The following is a 19,371-nucleotide window of genomic DNA, read 5'->3' as shown; positions in this document are numbered from 1 at the left end:
GCCGATTTCATGAAACATTCTTTATCCCGTGTTTGTGTACGACAAACGCCTACATCACTTCAGTCTTTTTTTTTCCTTTTTAAATTGTGAACTGTTTTCACTGAAGGAACACCAGTACATGCCATTGCAACGAATGCTTTTTTTTTTTTCGCAAGCATCCTTTAGGTGCTGTTCTCGCTGGGTTGATACCATGTGCGATACGGGACGTGATGCGACTCATGATACAATTCATAAGTAACTCGAATCGGTGGAAAGTGTAGAAACGTAGCTAAAGCCACTTAACCGGTTCACACTGGGACCATAGGATTCCCTGCCGGTATAGCCAGGCGCCAGAGTACTGGTTGCTGCGCGCAACTGTAACATATGATACACGGGAAGGAAAATTTGAGTCATTTTATGTGTCTCGAAAATTGTTTTATTTAGGTGAAGCAGCTACATTCGCCACTGTAGTTATTTTCGCGGTTAAACTGTTAAAATTGGCGTAAAAAAATTAAAAACGACTGTTTTATGATTCGTGATTCCAATATGGAGTCTCACTCATTCAAATTTAAGGAAACTATTCGACAAAAGAAATAAAATTTTCCATCCCGAGGTCTGGCTTCACAGCCTGATGACGAACTAGTTTCCATTTCGTTATGGTCAACAATTACTGGGATACCTCAAAATTAAGTGAAATGCGGTGCATATTTTGAAAAGTTTGCAGTAAAAACTTTAGTGGCTGGCCAGTTTACGTTTCGCGCATTTTAGATCATCCAATGCTGCATACCAAATGTAAGTATCATATCGGAATTGTTCTGAACGCTGGAATCTCTCTGCAGTCTTGAGTATAGACGTGAAGTATCTGGATGCGCCCGCGGCGAATCTGTCGTATCGCTCCTGAGGGAACTCGGGTGTCGCACGGCTAACCGCCGGTGGCGTCGCGCGACCTTTATTGCAACGTGTAGTATCACATTTCGTATTGCTTCATTGAGAGCCACGTCTTCGCTTGCAGCACGTTTCGTCTTTTTATTTTTTTCTCTTTTAGCTTCTTAAACATTTCCTTGGGACTGCTCTCCTTATATACCTTGCTCCTCGCCTCTTGCGTGATTATGCTAAGCTCTTCCTAGATTTCATCTTTTTTGAGCGGGGGATCCCACATACATCTTATCTAAAATTGGGTCGTTTCTAACCTCTTGGACGGCTAGAGTAGACGATTATGATTTTATCTTTGTATCGTCGGTTTTCTGAAAATTCGAAAGAAATGTATACCTTTTCTCTTGGTCACGATGAAGTCGGGGAAATAAATACAATAATCTCTTTCTTGAGATCAACATATATTTAATTTGTCGATACACTGCAATCATTTTTCAGCTGTTTTACACGCATCACCCTTACCAACTTCATTAAGTAGCAAAATATCGTCCATGTATCGTGTATAATAAATTACTTTATTGTTCGTTTTTACTTTTATCTGACACATTCTGAAGCCGACTTAAAGGCGAAAAAAGTGATATCGTAATGTTAATACAATAAAAAATGTCCATGGTGGAATATTACATTTTCTAGACGTGGAGTTGCTTCAGTGAAGCCATTCAGCTATTTTATACGGTTTGTACTGCAGCCTCCCGTCTCACAGTATTTTATGCAGTGTTCTTCTTCTTTTTCATCTTCAGTTTCCTCTCCTTTTTCAAGTAATTTTAGGACATCTCACCGTTCTTCCTCATTCAGTGATCGTACGGCCCATTTGCTCCAAGCTGTAAGTTATGTCTGGTGGTCTGCTGTTTTCCATTCTCTGTAAATACTATTTCCGATTCAGATTTACACATTTCATAATGTCATTGATAATGAAAACTTAAAAACTCTTCTCTGTTTACATTGATTCTTATCCAGTAATGTACACTGGGGTGACGAAAGTAATGTTATACCTCCCAGTACCGTATCGGACCCCCTTTCGCCCGGCGTAATGCTTCATCTCGACGTGGCACAGACTCCTGAAGTCGTTGCAAGACCCTGCTGAAATACTGAGGCCATGTTGCCTCTACAGCCTCCCATAATTGTGATAGTGTTGCCGGCGCGGGATTTTGTGCACGAACTGTCCTCTAGATTACGTCCCATAAATGTTCGATGAGATTCATGCTGGGCAATCCGGATGGCCAAATCATTGGCTCGAATTGTCCACAATGTTTCCAGAATGAGATTTTCACTCTACAACGGAGTGTGCGCTGATATGAAACTTCCTGGCAGATGAAAACTGTGTGTCCGACTGAGACTCGAACTCGGGGACTTCGCCTTTCGCGGGAAAGTACTCTACCATCTGAACTACCCAAGCACGACTCACGACCCGTCCTCACAGCAAAGGCAAAGGTCCCGAGTTCGAGTCTCGGTCCGGACACACAGTTTTAAGCTGCCAGGAAGTTTCATATCAGCGCACACTCCGCTGCAGAAAGATATCTCATTCTGGAAACATCCCCCAGGCTGTGGCTAAGCCATGTCTCTGCAATATTCTTTCTTCCAGGAGTGCTAGTTCTGCAACGTTCACAGGAGAGCTTCTGTGAAGTTAGGAAGGTAGGAGACGAGGTTCTGGCAGAACTGACGATGTGAGGACGGGTCTTGAGTCGTGCTTGGGTAGCTCAGATGATAGACCACTTGCCCGCAAAAGGCAAAGGAAGGTCCCGAGTTCGAGTCTCGGTCCGGCGCACAGTTTTAATCTGCCAGGAAGTTTCTGTCCAGAATGTTCTTCAAACCAATCGTGAACAATTGTGTTCCGATCACATGGTGTACTGTCATCCATAAAAATTCCATCTAATGGTCTCCAAGTAGCCGGACATAACCATTTCCCGTCAGTGATCAGTTCATACAGACCAGACCACCCAGTACACTCCACGAAAATACAGTCACAACGTTATCGAACCATCACTTCCTTTCACAGCGTCTTGTTGACAACTTGGGTCCATTGTTTTGTGGGGTCTGCGCCACATTCGAACACTACTGTCAATTCTTACCAACTGTAATCGGGGCTCATCCGAGCAGGGCACGGTTTTCCAGTCGTCTAGGATCCAAACGATATGGTCACCAGACGAGGAGAGGCGCTGCAGGGATGTCGTGCTATTAGCAAAGACACTTGCTCGGACGTCTCCTGACATACACCATTACCGCCGAATTTCGTCACATTGTCCTAACGTATAAGTTCGTCGAAATCCCACATTGGTTTCTGCGGTTATGTCACACAGTGTTGTTTGTCTGTCAGCACTGACAACTTTACGCAAACGCCGCTGCTCTCGGTCGTTAAGTGAAGGCCGTCTGCCAGTGCACCGTCCGTGGTGAGAGGTATTGCCTGAAATTCGGTGTTCCGCGGACACTCTCTGGAACTGTGGATCTCGAAATATGGAATTTCCTAATGATTTCCGAAATGGAATGTCCCATTCGTATACTTTCAACTACCAGTTCAAAGGCTGTTAATTCCCTGCATGTCGCCGTAATTACGCCGGAAATTCTTTCGCATGAATCACCTGGGTACAAATAATACCTCCGCCAATCCACGGCGCTTTTATACTTTGTGTATGTGGTACTACCGCCATCTGTTTCTGTGCATATCGGTACCTCATGACTTTTGACACCTAAGTGCTTCTACATAGCATATGCCCCTTTCGGTCTAACCCATGAGCTGCTTATTAGCTGGTACAGGTAGGACTTGCAATTCACAATTAAGTGCCTGGCAAAATGTTCATTCCACCATCGTCGAGTTATTTCTCAACCGTTCCACTCTCGAACAGCGTGCGAGGAAAACAAACAACCAAATCTTTCTGTGCGAGCCCTGAGTTCTCTTATTTGATTGTGATGATCATTTGTCGATGTGTAGGAGGGCGTCAGCAAAACATTTTCACACTCTGAGAAGAAAGTTTCTGATTGAAATTTCATGAGAAGATCGTGTCGTGACGAAAAAGTCTTTAATGACTGTCACTCCAGTTCACGTAAAATATCCGTGGCACTCTCTCCCCTATTTTGCGATAATACAGACCGAGCTGCCCTTCTTTAAACTTTTTCGATGTCCTCCGTCAATCCTAAGGCGGATCCAACTTCGCACAGCAATACTGCAGAAGAGGGTGGACAAGCGTAGTTTGAGCAGTCTCATTTGATAAGTATTCTGCCAATAAATCTGTCTTTGGTTTGCTTTTCCCACAGTATTATCCATGTGATCTTCCTATTTAAGTCATTCGTAATTAAGTAAGCATTTAGTTGAATTTGCCTTTACATTTGTGTGATTTTTCGTGTAACCGAAATTTATGCGGATTGTTTTTAGCAATCATCTGGATGACTTCAAAATTTTTCGTTTTTTAGAATCAATTGATATTTTTCGTACCGTACAGATATCTTGTCTAAATCATTTTGCAATTGCCTTTGATGATATTACAATACGGTAAATGATAGCATCATCTGCAAACAAAAGAGGCTGCTCAGATTATCTCCTACGTCGTTTATGTAGGTCAGGAAAAGCACAGGGCATGTAACACTTCCAGATATTACTTCTGCTTTACTGAAATTCTTTCCCTCAGTTACTACGAACTGTGATCTTTCTGACAGGGATTCACGAATCCAATCAGACAAGTGAGACGATACTCCGTATGCACGCAGTTTGAAGAAATCGCTTGTAAGGAACGATGTCAAAAGTCTTCTGGAAATCAGTTGGACAACCCCTGTCGATAGCGCTCGTTATTTCCTGAGAATAAAGAGCTAGCTGTGTTTCACAAGAACGATATTTTCAGAATCAGTGTTGGCTACTTGTCAATAAATCGTTTCCTTTCTAGGTATTTCATAATGTCTGAACACAGTATACGTTCCAAAATCCTACTGCAAATACGGAGCTATCGTATCATCGCGTCCTGAAAGGAATCTAACTGGTAAAAAATTGGGACCGGAGGCCTTGCCATTATTAAATAGTTTAAGCTGGTTCGCTACATCGAGGTTATCAACTTCCATGTTATTTAGTCTTCTGCGGTGAAAGAATTTGGAAAACCGTGTTTAGTAACTCTGCTTTACTGACACTGTCATCGGTAACATTGCCGTCGTTAATGTGCTGTGAAGGTATTGACTGCGTCTTGCCACTGGTGAGACAGAGTTTCGTTGTGGAAAATATTAAAATCATTTCGCATAGAACTTCGCGCTAAATTTCGAGTTTCTGTTAAACCTCGCCAATCTGGGGGATTTTGTGTTCTTTTAAATTTGGCACGCTTTTTTCTGTTGTTTCTGCAACAGTGTTTTGATCTGTTTTGCGTATTATGGGAGATCAGTACAATCACTTATTAAATAATTTGGTGTGTATCTCACAACAGCCGTCGATATTATTTCTTTGAATTTAAACCACATCTCGTCTATGCTTACATAGATACGAGGTGTGGCTAGAAAAAAACAGGACTAGTACTGGTGAAACAATAAAACGAATGCAATAAGGCTGAAAGTCGCGTGGCCTGTCACGTGACTCTCGCTCCGCCTACTGCTCGAGTTTCATCTGCCTCCTGCACTCAGTCTGCCCGTGGCGTCTGTTTTAAGTAGTTGACGTTTTGTCTGTGCGTCGGAAAATGTTGAGTGTACAGAAAGAACAGCGTGTTAACATCAAATTTTGTTTCAAACTAGGAAAATCTGCAAGTGAAACGTTTGTAATGTTACAACAAGTGAACGGCGATGATTGTTTATCGCGAACACAAGTGTTTGAGTGGTTTAAACGATTTAAAGATGGCCGCGAAGACACCAGTGATGACACTCGCACTGGCAGACCATTGTCAGCAAAAACTGATGCAAACATTGAAAAAATCGGTAAACTTGTTCGACAAGATCGCCGTTTAACAATCAGAGCAGTGTCTGAGTTAACAGGAGTTGACAAGGAAAGTGTTAGGCAGATTCTTCATGAAAGTTGCAACATGAACAAAGTGTGTTCAAAAATGGTTCCAAAGTGTCTCACAAGTGAACAGAAGGAACGCCGAAGAATGATTTGTTCTGACATCCTGGAAAACATTGAAAATGATCCCACCTTCTTACAAAATGTTATTACTTACGATGAATCGTGGTTTTTTACTTACGATCCCGAAACTAAACGCCAATCGATGCATTGGAAAACTCCTGGTTCTCCACGACAAAAAAAAGCACGAATGTCAAAATCGAAATTCAAGGCAATGATGATTGTTTTTTTTTTACATCAAAGGGATTGTGCACATTGATTGGGTACCAGAGGGACAAACAGTGAACCAGCATTACTACATTAGCGTCCTGGCTACCCTACGTGAGCGAGTACGGAGAAAACGGAACGATTTGTGGAGAAAAAAGTCATGGATCCTTCACCAAGACAATGCCCCAGCTCACAGTGCGTTGTCAGTGAAGACGTTTTTGGCAAAACACAACATTCCCATCTTAGATCATCCACCCTACTCACCTGATTTGGCCCCCTGTGACTTTTTTCTTTTCCCTAAAGTCAAGTCAGCTTTGAAAGGAACTAGATTTGAGACTGTTGAAGCAGTAAAAGAAAAAGCGACGGAAGTAATGTATGGACTTACCGAAAATGATCTGCAGCATTGCTATGAACAGTGGAAAATTCGTATGGAGCGGTGTAGAGACCGAGGAGGAGAGTAGATTGAAGGAGATAACATGAAATTGTAAATAATTGTAAATAAATGTTTTTTTCCAGCATCAGTCCGGTTTTTTTCTAGCCGCACCTCGTATATTGGAAGGAGTGGAGACACTCTCAGTAGGTCTCAGCTCACATCTATTAACGATGGCGTTGTGGCCAACATTTTTTACTTTTTATTACCTAGATACTGATTCCCTAGTAAGCGTGGTCGGGAGATGGTTGTTAATCTATCCATAGTGACAATCACCAAATCATAATTACTCGAATATTTACAATCATGGCGTTTTCGGTATCAGTCAGGAGGACATTTGATGCCATGCCACATTACTCAGGACACTTGATACCATGCCAAACTTTATCCCGTGGAAGATATTCCTGTCGTCATCCATTACCACCTCTTCCGTATCACACTATCTTCCACATCCGGAATCAGATGTTTCGCTCTGCCTCTGATTAACTTCGATATATAACTAATTTTTGTTGGCTTGCAGGTACATGCGTTCAGTGCTGATACATACCGCAGCCCCTGCGCCAGATTACCACAGCACACCACTAGAGTAACCAGAGCAAAATGGTGCAGCTCATTGACAAAGCGGAGTATCGTGCAGTAATTCATTTTTTTCGACAGCAATGCACCGTCGTAGGACAAAGTAGTTAGGTGGTGCAGTCGCTTCCAGTATGATCTGAATTTCCAAGAACGTAACGGCAGACCGGCAATCGCAGGAGAAGTGAGGGCCCTGGCGCTCGAAGACCGGTGTGTCATAACCATCCGACAGTGCAAGAAAGTGAAAAATCGGTCATGGGCGTACAGTCTTTAGCACCTTGCACTACTGCTCACAATCATAAACCCCGCGAACCAAAGCAGCTGCTACTGTGTCAGACCAGATGACCTTTTTAGCCACCTAATCACAAAGAGCGAGTTCTGAGTGTATCACTACGATTCCGATACAACTGGTGCTCATCGTTCTTTGGGACTGCCCTGGAATGCTGCTAATCGATTGTGCTCGGGGAAACCGTCCTAGGAGTATGCTGTCGATATTTCCTGGCGAGGTCACGGGAGGAAGAGAAAACGAACCGTCGAAGGAAGTTAACCAGGAAGTCGTTTTTTGCTCCACGAGAACGCCCCAGCTCATTTTCTAGAGGACACACTCGTGCTGCTTCTTCGGCTGCCCAATTTTACCTCTCAACCCCACGTTTTTCCTGACATGGCACCCTGAGCTTGTCTCTTGTTTCCTCGGATGAAGAAACCATAGCGTGACAGGAATGTTGCGAATGACGCCGAAGTGATTTTAGAGTTGGAGCGTTTCCTGAAGAGCCAAAATAATGACTGCTACAACGAACGCTTTCACCAAGTCATCGATCGTTGGGAAAAATATGGTGCATATGTTTGACACTGTGTCAACTGTTGGGGCCGATCTGGATTGTTATATTATTTTTCAAAACCAGATTCGCCAAGATCTCTTGTAAATCTTTTTATTGATTACCAGTTTCTGCATATCTACGCTGTCATCAACGGATCTTGTAATATATCATGCACTTCTATTATTATTTCACAAGATCCGTTGGTGTTCCAATGAAGGGCCCAAGAAATTGGTACACCTGCCTAATATCGTGTAGGGCTCCCGCGAGCACGCAGAAGTGCCGCTACACGACGCGGCATGGACTCGACTAATGTCTGAAGTAGTACTAGAAGGATTTGACGCCATGAATCCTGCAGGGCTGTCCATAAATCCGAAGAGTACGAGGAGGTGGAGATCTCTTCTGAGCAGCACGTTGCAAGGCATCCCAGATATGCTCAATAATGTTCATGAGGGGAGGCGGGGGGGGGGGTTGGTGGCCAGCGGAATGTTTAAATTCAGAAGAGTGTTCGCGGAGCCACTCTGTAGCAATACTGGTTGTGTGGGGTGTCGCATTGCCCTACTGGAATTGGCCAAGTCCGTAGGAATGGTTCAAATGGTTCAAATGGCTCTGAGCACTATGGGACTCAACTGCTGTGGTCATAAGTCCCCTAGAACTTAGAACTACTTAAACCTAACTAACGTAAGGACAGCACACAACACCCAGCCATCACGAGGCAGAGAAAATCCCTGACCCCGCCGGGAATCGAACCCGGGAACCCGGGCGTGGGAAGCGAGAACGCTACCGCACGACCACGAGATGCGGGCCCGTAGGAATGCCCAATGGACACGCGCAGATGCAGATGATCAGACAGGATGCTTACGCAAGTGTCAACTTTCAGAGTCGTATCTAGACGTATCAGGGGCCCCATATCACTCCAACAGCACACGTTCCATACCATTACAGAGCCTCCACCAACTCGAACAGTCCCTTGCTGATAAGCAGGGCAGATGGATTCATGAGGTTTTCTCCACACCCGTACACGTCCATCCGCTCGATACAATTTGAAACGAGACGTCCTTTTCAGTCATCAACAGTCCAATGTTGCTGTTCACGGGTCCAAGCGAGGCGTAAAGCTTTGTGTCATGTAGTCATAAAGGATACACGAGTGGACCTTCGGCTCCGAAAGTCCATAGTATTTATGTTCCGTTGTATGGTTCGTACGCTGACACTTGTTGATGGCCCAGCACTGAAATCTGCAACAATTTGCGGAAGGGTTGTACTTCTGTCGCGTTGAAAGATTCTCTTCAATCGCCGTTGATCCTGTTCTTGCAGGAGCTTTTTCCGGCCGCAGCGATGTCGGATATTTGTTGTTTTACCGGATTCCTGATATTCACGGTACACTCGTGAAATGGTCGTACGGGAAAATCCCCACTTCTTCGCTACCTCGGAGATGCTGTTCCCATCGCTCGTACGCCGACTGTAACAACACGTTCAAACTCACTTAAATCTTGATAACATGCCACGGTAGCAGCAGTAACCTATCTAACAACTGCGTTAGAGATTTGTTGTCTTATATAGGCGTTACCGACTGCAGAGCTGTATTCTGCCTCTTTATATATCTCTGTATATTTTGAATACGCATGTCTATATCAGTTCTTTTGTCGCTTCATTGTTGTACCGATCTGTCGATACTGATAATCAAGAAAAGGTTCACAAGAGATCTTGGCGAAACTGGTTCTTATGAATCGTATAAAATATGTCGCATTGAAGGGTGAGTATGTGAAGAAGGACTAATACCATCTCCAGGTTTCACGGTAGCAGCTTGATTTAATTTTCATCTCAAAAACATCACGTCGAAAGAGCTTCATGATTATTCAAAACGTGTAATCTGTCACGTGTCCGATAAAGTGTCATTTCCCTGGCGGGCTACATATACTTTGAACCATTTGCTATCCGCGGAAACGTTCGCCTGTCAGTAGCTTTGTTATGACGCGTGATGGTAGGTAAGTAAGCCAGTGTGTGTGCAGCACGTTAGCTGCTCTCATCTCTCTGCCTGTTCGGGTCAGGGAAGCACGATACATACACGCGCCGCCCCTCCCCCTACAACTACCTCAACAAACAACGTATCACGCACAAAGCGTTGCATGCCGACGGGCGTGGGCAGGTGCGCGCATGTATTCATACTGCTATTGCAGTAGCTATGCATTATGTTGTTGCTGTTGTGGTCTTCAGTCCTAAGACTGGTTTGATGCAGCTCTCCATGCTACTCTATCCTGTGCAAGCTTCTTCATCTCCCAGTACCTACTGCAACCTACATCCTTCTGAATCTGTTTAGTGTATTCATCTCTTGGTCTTCCTCTACGATTTTTATCCTCCATGTTGCCCTCCAATACTAAATTGGTGATCCCTTGATGCCTCAGAATATGTCCTACCAACCGATTCCTTCTTCTAGTCAAGTTGTGCCACAAATTTCTCTTCTCCCCAATTCTTTTCAATACCTCCTCATTAGTTATGTGATCCACCCATCTAATCTTCAGCATTTTTCTGTAGCACCACATTTCTAAAGCTTCTATTCTCTTCTTGTCCAAACTACTTATTGTACATGTTTCACTTCCATTCATGGCTACACTCCATACAAATACTTTCAGAAACGACTTCCTGACACTTAACTCTATACTCGATGTTAACAAATTCCTCTTATTCAGGAACGCTTTCCTTGCCATTGCCAGTCTACGTTTTATATCCTCTCTACTTGGACCATCGTCAGTTATTTTGCTCCTAAAATAGCAAAACTTCTTTACTACTTTAAGAGCCTCATTTCCTAATGTAATTCCCTCAGCAACACCCGTGTTAACTCTACTACATTCCAATATCCTCGTTTTCGTTTTCGTTTTGTTGATGTTCATCTTATATCCTCCTTTCAAGACACTGTCCATTCCGTTCAACTGCTCTTCCAAGTCCTTTGCTGTCTCTGACAGAATTACAATGTCATCGGCGAACCTCAAAGTTCTTAATTCTTCTCCATGGATTTTAATACCTACTCCGAATTTTTCTTTTGTTTCCTTTATTGCTTGCTCAATATACAGATTGAATAACATCGGGGAGAGGCTACAACCCTGTCTCACTCCCTTCCCAACCACTGCTTCCCCTTCATGCCCCTCGACTCTTATAACTGCCATCTGGTTTCGGTACAAACTGTAAATAGCCTTTCGCTCCCTGTATTTTACGCTGCCACCTTCAGAATTTGAAAGAGGGTATTCCTGTCAACGTTGTCAAAAGCTTTGTCTAAGTCTACAAATGCTAGAAACGTAGGGTTGCCTTTTCTTAATCTAGCTTCTAAGATAAGTCGTAGGGTCAGTATTGTCTCACTTGTTCCAATATTTCTACGGAATCCAAACTGATCTTCCCCCAGGTCGGCTTCTACCAGTTGTTCCATTCGTCTGTAAAGAATTCGTGTTAGTATTTTGCAGCCGTGACTTATTAAACTGATGGTTCGGTAATTTTCACATCTGTCAACACCTGCTTTCTTTGGTATTGGAATTATTATATTCTTCTTGAAGTCTGAAGGTATTTCGCCTATCTCATACATTTTGCTCACCAGATGGTAGAGTTTTGTCAGGAGTGGCTCTCCCAAGGCTGTCAGTAGTTCTAATCGAATGTTGTCTACTCCCGGGGACCTATTTCGACTTAGGTCTTTCAGTGCTCTGTCAAACTCTTCACGCAGTATCCTATCTCCCATTTCATCTTCATCTACATCCTCTTCCATTTCCATAATATTGCCCTCAAGTACATCGCCCTTGTACAGACCCTCTATATACTCCTTCCACCTTTCTGCTTTCCGTTCTTTGCTTAGAACTGAATTTCCATCTGAGCTCTTGATATTCATACAAGTGGTCCTCTTTTCTCAAAAGGTCTCTTTAATTTTCCTGTACGCAATATCTATCTTACACCTAGTGATATACGCCTCTACATCCTTATGTTTGTCCTCTAGCCATCCCTGCTTAGCCATTTTGCACTTCCTGTCTATCCCATGTTTGAGACGTTTGTATTCCTTTTTGCCTGCTTCATTTACTGCATTTTTATATTTTCTCCTTTCATCAATTAAATTCAATATTTCTTCTTTTACCCAAGGATTTCTACTAGCCCTCATCTTTTTACCTACGTGATCCTCTGCTGCCTTCACTACTTCATCCCTCAAAGCTACCCATTCTTCTTCTACCGTATTTCTTTCCCCCATTCTTGGCAATTGTTCCCTTATGCTCTCCCTGAAACTCTCTACAACCTCTGGTTTAGTCAGTTTATGAGGTCCCATCTCCTTATATTCCCACCTTTTTGCAGTTTCTTCAGTATTAATCTGCAGTTCATAACCAATAGATTGTGGTCAGAGTCCACATCTGTCCCTGGATTGTCTTACAATTTAAATCCTGGTTCCTAAATCTCTGGCTTACCATTATATAATCTATCTGAAACTTGTCAGTATCTCCAAGCTTCTTCCATGTATACAACCTTCTTTTATGATTCTTGAACCAAGTGTTAGCTATGATTAAGTTATTCTCTGTGCGAAATTCTACCAGGCGGCTTCCTCTTTCATTTCTTACCCCCAATCCATAGTCACCTACTAAGTTTCCTTCTCTTCCTTTTCCTACTATCGAATTCAAGTCACCCATGACTATTAAATTTTTGTCTCCCTTCACTATCTGAATAATTTCTTTTATTTCATCATACATTTCTTCAATTTCTTCGTCATCTGCAGAGCTAGTTGGCATATAAACTTGTACTACTGTAGTAGGCGTGGGCTTCGTATCTATTTTGGCTGCAATAAGGCGTTCACTATGCTGTTTGTAGTACCTTACACGCATTCCTATTTCTTATTCATTATTAAACCTACTCCTGCATTACCCCTATTTGATTTTGTATTTATAACCCTATATTCACCTGACCAGAAGTCTTGTTCCTCCTGCCACCGAACTTCGCTAATTCCCACTATATCTAACTTTAACCTATCCCTTTATAAATTTTCTAACCTACCTGCCCGATTAAGGGATCTGACATTCCACCCTTCGATCCGTAGAACGCCAGTTTTCTTTTTCCTGATAACGACGTCCTCTTGAGTAGTCGCTGGAATATTTTACCCATGAGGACGCCATCATCATTGAACCATACAGTAAAGCTGCATCCCCTCGGGAAAAATTACGGCTGAAGTTCCTCCTTGCTTTCAGCCGTTCGCAGTACCAGCACAGCAAGGCCGTTTTGGTTAGTGTTACAAGGCCAGATCAGTCAGTCATCCAGACTGTTGCCCCTGAAACTCATGGAAAGGCTGCTGTTGCTTTTCAGGAACCACACGTTTGTCTAGCCTCTCAACAGATACCCGTCCGTTGTGGTTGCACCTACGGTACGGCTATCTGTATCGCTGAGGCACGCAAGCCTCACCACCAACGGCAAGGTCTGTGGTTCATGGAGGGGAGGCTATACATTATACAGTATGTATGCTATGGAACTAATTTAACAATTTTTTAACTTTGTTTTATCTACATTGCTGTAAAACATGTGTTTCACCTCAGCTACACACTTTTAAGTGTTAAATTTTCTTTCCTTACTCTCATAAAGGAGCCTATGTTCTTCCTCAGAGTTGGAGCTAGCTACATACCAAGTTTCATCGAAAAAATAATTCAGTGGTTTAGTCGGGCAAACATAACAGATTTGCTTTCGCACGAATTGCATTCCAGTATGTGAGTATTGGTTGATGACGTTGAGGATTGTATAAACATTGTATTCATTATGTTGAATCGTATTGTATAGAACATATCAATTAGTAACAGCATATTCATAAATACGATAAAGATCAAAATTCAAACACTAAATAGCTTTTTCAAACAGTAAATACGTTACCCTAATTCCCGTGATGTTCTAAAAATCAAAAAATATCTTCTACAACACGCTTTCTAAAGCAGCCTGTGTTCTTCCTCGCCATTCAAGCTATCTCCAAATGAAATTCCATCTTAATGGTTTCAGCGGTTTAGTAGTGAAAAGGTAGCAAACACACTTTCGCATTTATAGAACTTTAAATTACGATGCATTTTTCCGTGATCCGATTTTGACAAAATGAAGCCTACACGTTGCCCCAAGCGATTTTGACAAAATTTAGCCTATAAGGTGCCCCAAGCTATTCTCAAGTCATCTGCCCAAACCGCATAAAAATTCGTCAGATGGTTTTGGAGAAGAGCGTGGTCAAACAGATAGAGAGACACGACGGTTTACAGTTTCATTATTAGTACAGACTACGTCGTTCCGCCAGATTTGTGGAAACACAGTAGGATGCTATTCCTCCAGTTCTTGTCACAAAGAAAAGTTGCCATTATTCAAGGTTGCAGTAATTTTCCCTTTGGTTGACTCGTATTTCCCCTACTATGTCTTCGTCTGTAGAGAGAACTCTGTGCCCTTCTTGTTGTGTGTGTGTATGTGTGTGTGTGTGTGTGTGAGTGTGTATGTGCGTGCGTGCGTCGCGCGTGTATGTAGATTTTTATGTACCCGCTTATCACAAATAGCTGCACACTTAACAAAGCTTTTGCCGCCAGTTCCACCTGTTGCAAACTATTTGCCCGTAAGCATCCTCCATATCCTGAGCTTATTAAAAGAACAGGAACGTTTAAATCCGGAAAACCACACGAAAATCTGAGTCTCGAATACGAAGCCATTCCTTTAACAGACACTCAGGGAACAAAAACTACCGACTGCACGAACAAATGAAGTCTGTTGTTTGACAGCAATAAAACATGTGTCGTATATCAAATTCGTTTGTCTGCGACATGCAGCTACTGTTGTCCTCATCCATATGCAGATTGCTTCTGTGGAAATATTTTCTTTTATAACGACATGGAAATGGTATTTTAGAAGCGCATGAACCATTTTTTATGTGCATGTAACAGATGCTGGGATAAAAAGATACTGTTTTTTTGCATGAAAATGAAATAATAAAGGAAAATTGTGATTAAAGACAGCCGTTAATCATCGCAATGGCCTTGCGCCCCACACTCCTAACCCCTTACTACTACTGTTAATAATATTTCTAACGTAACAATGGTAATGAGACGCGCACTGAAAAATAACTTAATAAAAATCCTACAATTGTTGAAAATAAATATCGTCGATATACTCTCAGAATAGCTCAAGCCATGTGTAGATTTACAGAGACATCACAAAACATGAATAAATCTCTAAATAGAACATGTGCCAATTGTAAGGTTAGTATAGCTTTCGACAAGGAAGACAGAACTGTTGATTGGACTGAATATTTCGTTTTCAGAGGTGATGAACTGTTGTAAATTTGAGCATAATGAGCTGATAAACAGACAATCTGAGAATAACAGCACAGAACGCGTGTGATAGCTCATACAAGAGTGATTATCAGATCGACGACGGTGAATAAAGCTTGATTGACGGCGGTGAAGAAAGCTTTCTTCAGTAAAAAAGTTCTCCAAATGTCAGATAAGGATATGGAAATGTGAAAAAGGGTTTTGGGTTTGTAAGTCATCAATAAGCAATGAAACTTCCTGGCAGATTAAAATTTTGTGCTGAACCGAGATTCAAACTCAGGACGTTTGCCTTTCATGGGCAAGTGCTCTGTCAACTTTTTTCCCACTTGTTGATCCTATTTTGTTCTAAATTGTTCGTTGAATTTGTCGTGGCGGAGTCATACGACACCCGTTCACGTTGGTTATTGATCTTTATGTTTTTATTTATTTATTTATTTAACAGAGGGTAGCTAACCCTCTGACCAAACGCAACGCGCTGAGCTACCGTGCCGACAGCAACTGAGCTGACTCAGGACTGCCCTCACAGATCTAATACCGCTCGTTCCTCATCTCCTACCTTCCAGACTTCACGGAAGATCTCCTGCAAAACTCGTGGGATTACCCTTTCTTCCAGTCCACCTCCGTAGCGTAGCGGTAGCGTTACCGCCTACCAGGCAGGGGGCTATGGTTCGATTCCCGGCAGGGGACTGGGTGTTATGTGACCTTCATCATCATTTCATCATTGACTAGCAAATCGCCAGAGCGGAAGGACTTGCAATACGGCGGCCGAACTCCCCCGAATAGGGCGTCCCGGCCAACAATGCCATACGATCATTTCATTTTTTTATCCTTTCTTCCAGGACTGCTAGTCCCGCGAGAGACAAAGATCCCTAGTTAGTCTCTGTCCTGCATACAATTTCAATCTGCCAGGAAGTTTAATATCAGAGCACACTCCGCTGCGGAGTTAAAATTCATCCTGCGAACAACAGGAAATGTTCAAAGTTGGAAAATATTCGATGGAGGAAAAAGTCAACAGAATGGGAATGCATCTGGGAAAAACAGAGGATAAAGGGCTGAAAGCAACATAAGCACTCCGTCTTCGGGCCACAACTGGCCCATCGGGACCATCCGACCGCCGTGTCATCCTCAGCTGTGGATGCGGATAAGAGAGGTTGTGTGGTCAACACACCGCTCTCCCGGCCGTTATGACGGTTTTCTTTCACTGGAGCCGCTACTAGTCGGTCAAGTAGCTCCCCAATTGGCATCACGAGGCTGACTGCACCCCGAAAAAACAACATACAGCTGTTAAAAATTAGATGGAAAAAAATCAAAATAAACCGGACACGGGTGAATAGTACACGCGCTCTGAGTGTTTCGTACAAAGTTAGTTATGTACGTCGATAGCTCATTTGTGGGTTTTCATGAAGAGTGAATTTGCATCAAAATACGTCACATAAATGGCCGAAACTTCTGATTCCATTGACTAAGAACCAGAAATTTTTTACACCGCCAACGAACCGCAGCCCTCAGTATTTGAGATAAATTTCAACTTGATATCAATACCCGTTGGTGAGAAAAAGGAGTCTTAACAGACGGACAGACAGTCAACGAAGTGATCCCGTAAGGGTTCAGTTTTTACCGAATGAGGTTCAGAACCCTAAAAAAATCTAGGTGGAAAAGTAGGGAGGAAATCTGATAAAAAGCTTTTCTAGAAAGAAAGTATTGTAGATATACAGAGATGAAAAGAGTTGTTCAATATAGGAAGAGCTTTAACCAACATCAAGCCTGCCTAAACGCTAACAAGTTAAAAATATTGTGCCAGTGTCAATTTGCCTAGACTACTGTTTATAAAATGGTATTACCGGTTTCGCTTGTGCTAGAAATCATCTTCAGATATAAAATAGACAGTAAAAAACATTGTTCATAATATGGTCTTTCTTCTTACAATACGTACAACATAAAAAGGAAAGAAAGAGACAGAGATCATACTTCGAAATATGGTTACAATGTGTAGCTCGTGACATGCTGTACAAACAAGTACTAAGTCATTAAAACTATGGTGTGTTCTATGAAGTTGCTATTTATGATAGAGACAAAGACAGGGGCAAACGTACAACTGCTAGAGGGGGCCACTGAATGCACCATTAAATACTTAAATATGAGGGTTGGAACTTAAAAATTGGCAGCTATTTATTCACAACCGATACAAAAGACTTACATGTTTGCACCTGTTACTGTCCTTCAAAGTGGTCACCAGCGTTGTGTAGTACCCGTTGTCAGCTATGTGGAAGGCGTAGTATACCGTTAGCAGAGCCTGTTCTGTTGATGGTGCGAGTGGAGGGGTCTACTGCCTGTCGAATCTCTGGAAAATTTCTGAAGCGAATGCCACGAAGTGGTTCCTTCATCTTCGAGATCCAATCAAAGTCACAAGGACTTAAGTCCGGGGAGTATGGTGGATGGTGCAGTACTTCCCAGTACCATCGACCGAACAGAGCAGCCACAGCTTGCGCTGTAGGCGGCCGCGCATTGTCGTGCAAAATTATGGGTGAGTTGCGCAGAAAGTGTCGCCGCTTCTTTCACAAAGCTGGTCGCACGTGATGCTCCAAAAAAAAGTTTCCACTGAGTTTCCACTTACCCACAGTCCAGTCCCGATGATCCCGTCCCACAGGACTGTAGCTGACAACATCGTTGAGTCAACAAGGGAGCATGTAGGGGTCTTCTGCTGAGGGACCATATGTTCAACAACGTGCGCTGAACAGAGTGCCTCAAAACAGTCGTGACTACACCAGTATTGTCTCTGTGGTCAGATATGCTACAGTTCGCCATCTGTTCCGGAAAGCCTCTGAACTCGAAATTCTGTGTTGAGGCGTCGTGGCCTACTCGAAGTTTCACCGTCTTTCAACCAATTTTCATAAATGTTTATCACAGTAGCACTCGAACAGCTGAGCAACTTCCCCGTTTCCAATATGGTCGTCTGAAGCACGGGGCCATTGCAAACTGCCCATTATCAAAATCACTCGCGTCAGGGAATTTCCCCTTTGCAGCCCTTACCATCTGTATAATTATTCCCCATTGGCCGCCATTACTTTTATACTGTATACTTCCGTTACTGCGTTAACGTGTCCGAAACGACACCAGGCAGCATACTGCATCGCAGTGGGTGGTAGTCATATTTAGGCTCGTATAGTGTAACAGGAAAATTAGCCCAACCACGCGAAATTGCACGGTAGACTACCGACCGTTGATAAAGCACCAGCCAATCTGAGTGTGGTTTTTAAGCGGCTTTCCACACTCGTTCAGGAAAATGTCGGGGTCGTCCCCAATTTTCGCCTCAGAAAATACGATACACTAATTATATGATAGCGTCGTGTCGGACATGTCCAAAAGAATAGACACCACGCACTTATGTAATTGATTCGCCTAGATGGGCAGTGGGTCCACCTTCTTCAGTGCGGATGCTGAAGTACGTCCGACATCCTGTGGGAATCTCAGAACAGCGAGCATGGGGGAAATGGAAATGGACAAGGAATGTGGATGGGTGGCGCTCGGTGGGAATGTAGGTCGGCTGTAAGGTGTACCGAGATAGTCGTCACAGTTGCGAAAACACTTTGACCCGGATGGTGCAACGGTTAACGCTCCTGGCTAGTAATCAGGAGATCCTGGTTTCGAATCCCGGTCCAGTACGCATTTTCACTCGTGGCCAGGTGATCCCGCGTAATATCCCGATGCAGCAGACATCAATACTCCTTCCCTTTTCTTTCCTAACTCCCTCCCTCCACCTTCAGTTTACATACGCTACACTAACTGTTAAATCACTATCACACATAGAACAAATTTTCTATTATTCGTGGGTAGGTGGCGCAGAGGAGTTCCTTCTGACAACTGATGCGACAGGAAGGGCAACAGGCAGCAGGATCAAATAAAACAAATTTGCCACATCCTGAGTACAGCGGATCCCTCATCGGACGGGATTAACACCAAATAAAAGGAAGAAAGAAAGCGTACACAGAGTGATCACAAACAGTTTGAAAAGCTGTAAGGATCTTTCAGGGGGACGCTGAGCTGAGAAATGACGGTTCGAAAAAAAAAATCTACATGTTGCTCCTCTTCCGAGCTATTTAGCGTTGAAATGAGCGATCA

The sequence above is a fragment of the Schistocerca nitens genome, chromosome 2 (assembly GCF_023898315.1).
Source record: "Schistocerca nitens isolate TAMUIC-IGC-003100 chromosome 2, iqSchNite1.1, whole genome shotgun sequence".
NCBI lineage: Eukaryota > Metazoa > Arthropoda > Insecta > Orthoptera > Acrididae > Schistocerca > Schistocerca nitens.
This window is presented reverse-complemented; position numbering follows the sequence as displayed.